This window comes from Grammomys surdaster, unplaced genomic scaffold (assembly GCF_004785775.1).
Source record: "Grammomys surdaster isolate TR1022 unplaced genomic scaffold, NIH_TR_1.0 150, whole genome shotgun sequence".
Taxonomy (NCBI): domain Eukaryota; kingdom Metazoa; phylum Chordata; class Mammalia; order Rodentia; family Muridae; genus Grammomys; species Grammomys surdaster.
In genome coordinates, this window is record NW_021604608.1 from 24,720,843 (window position 1) to 24,723,706 (window position 2,864).

A 2,864-nucleotide genomic window follows, 5' to 3' on the forward strand; every position below is an offset into this window, starting at 1 on the left:
ACGTATGTGTTGTCAAAAATTTATTCAGTGTCCTGCTTACCCATCATCAGAGATGTTTTCTTCTGCAGTAGATGAGACACAAGCAGAGAACCACAGCCAGACACTGTGTAAGAGTGAGAATCCTTGGGGCACTCTGCCCTAAACCATATGTCTCCATCAAAATCTCTCCCATCAGTGTTCAGAAAACCCTGAGGAAGAGGAAGCAGAAAGAATGGACAAGACAGAAAAGATGAAGGCACCATGAAAAGAAGTCCCTCTTAATCAATATGATTGAGGAACACGTGAACTCAGAGATGGAGGCAGAATGTACAGCACCTGGATGGGTTTGAACAACATGAAGTCTTAGGACTGAAAGTGGACACATTCCTCCATCCATAACCCAGAAGAAATCTCTAATTGATAACCACTTACAAATGAATATTGAGTTTTCTCCAGGAGATTCTTACTGGGAAAACAAAGGATTCTTAGTTTGCATGCCCAGAAGTAAATGGTCAACAGAAAACAAACTCAAGGCCATTTTGGGGGGGTTCTTTTTCTCATAACGTTGTGTCAGGCTCTTGCGTTTTAAAAATAATTTATCTTATATTTTATTATTTTATTTATATAATTTCTTCTCTCTTTTAATACTACAGTGCCTTTTTATATGTATTATGGCTTCCAATTTACTGTTCTTATGGGATTCCTGAATGTTCATCTAGTGTGTCTCTGTTTCTTGTGCCTTTTTAAAGAATATTTTCTTTTTTTAATTGGCTATTTCATTTATTTACATTTCAGATGCCATACCCTTTCCCCATTTCCCGTCCCTAGAAACCCCCTATCTCATCCCTGTTCATCCTTTTTGCTTTTATACCATTTTAGTTACATGCAAGTATTAAGGTCAGTTCTAGGTTAAGGAACTAGCAATACAATAGATGCAAATAGTCAAGGAATAAACAGGACAATAAACACAAATAGTCAAAGAACAAGCAAGGCAATAAACAAAATTCCATGAACACTCCCGTGATCACTGTTTCTAAGGGCTTATCAGGATGACCAAAATATCTGATCCTACTTTCCTTCTGTCTGTTTGTTTAGGCCATTCTTATGTGTTTAGTTTTATCTCAAGGTCAAACTCAGGCCTCTACATGCAGCCGCACATATATGCGTGGGCAAAAAATATCTGTGTATGTGTGTGACATATGTGAAATTATTTTTATTATTGTACCTTGGCATAAAGCTAAGATCATACTACCAGTTGAGACCTCTGATAAATATCTTGTGATTTTAACCATTTTTTTCATCACTTAAGAATAAGTAACTATGTCTTCATGTGTTAAAAAGCCCCTTACTGTAAATTAAGTGTGATATACATTACTTTATATAGTACATTTTTAATTGATTGTGGGAATTCATAGGCAGCATCTCTGTATGTTTATCTTTGGATATCTACAAATAGAAAAATAGCAATGGTGAAACAAAATCTGGTCTTATTTTTAATGTCAAGGGAAGGAAAATGATACTTATGGAAAATCTACTATTTTGTCATTATTTAAATTACTCATAATTAGGACAAACTTAGTTATCATATCGGTTTCAAGTTGCAGAAATATGACAGATATCTCCTTAACATGTCTAAAAAGTATTTGGGCTATATAACTGGCAAGATCCGTAATAGGTTTCAAGTAAGGTCCATCTCAGACTTCAGATGTCAGAAAGACTTCAAATTTTCTGTCCATCTCTCAGCTCCACTCTCATTATACATTTCGGCCTTTGTTCAAAACTATGAAAATTCGATATAAACCCCCGGAGCCCGAGCAGTGGACGACCCCCGGACGGACCAAACCAGTGTGCCACTGTATACCCGTGTTCAGTGCCGACGTCCCCGGCCGCCGCCATGCCCAAAAGAAAGGCTGAAGGGGATGCTAAAGGAGACAAAGCCAAGGTGAAGGACGAGCCACAGAGAAGATCTACAAGGTTGTCTGCTAAACCTGCTCCTCCAAAGCCAGAGCCCAAGCCTAAAAAGGCCCCTGCAAAGAAGGGAGAGAAAGTACCCGAGGGGAAGAAGGGGAAAGCAGATAATGGAGATGCTGAAACAGACCAAGCACAGAAAGCAGAAGGTGCCAGAGACGCCAAGTGACATGTGTGCATTTTTGATAACTGTGTACTTCTGGTGACTGTACAGTTTGAAATACTATTGTTTATCAAGTGTTATAGAAATGCAGAATTTTGTTTTACTTTATTTTTAAGCTATATTGTTAGCACAGAGAACACTTCATTGATGGGGGGTGGGGGGGAGAAGGATCATGTGTCACTAACAAAATATCTCCCAAGCTGGATTGAGGACGAAAACCTCTTTCCTTGATAATTTTGAAAGGCTTCTGTTGGCTTCCAGGAGAGACATCTTGGTCTTGACATAGGTGGCCAACAAGGCACAAAAATGCCTTGTGGTCTGGGAAAACTCTAAACTCATTTTTTGCATGCTCTTCCCCCTGTACCATCAACATAGACTTAATTCCCTTAAGACCAGAGACCTGTTGGAACCTGGCCCCCAAAATTGGTTTTCCAGTCTATTGGGCGATATGGACTTTACAGTGACATCATTGAGTGTTCTCAGAAGAGCACTGGTTCCTTTTCTAAAAGATTGTGGATCTTCAGATGGATAATTCTGCCATGTTTCATCTCCTGAAAGTCAGAGTCAGCTTGTGAAAAGTTGTTAAACAACATCCTTAATGTGAAATGTCAACCCTCACGCTAAGCTGCTCCCCGTTTTCAAAGCGTTGAATGAAGGTTTCATTGGGTTTTATAGTGGCTTTCTGATTTTGGTAGTCTATACAAGAAGGGAATTTGGAAGTTCTTGTATATCGTTGATTGTCTGCCCATGTCCT

General features: G+C 39.0%; 1 pseudogene; it reads left to right on the forward strand.

The window, feature by feature from the left end:
* The first annotated feature begins 1,873 nt into the window (after positions 1–1,873).
* Positions 1,874–2,116, forward strand: LOC114619505 (annotated as a pseudogene).
* The last annotated feature ends 748 nt before the right edge of the window (positions 2,117–2,864 follow it).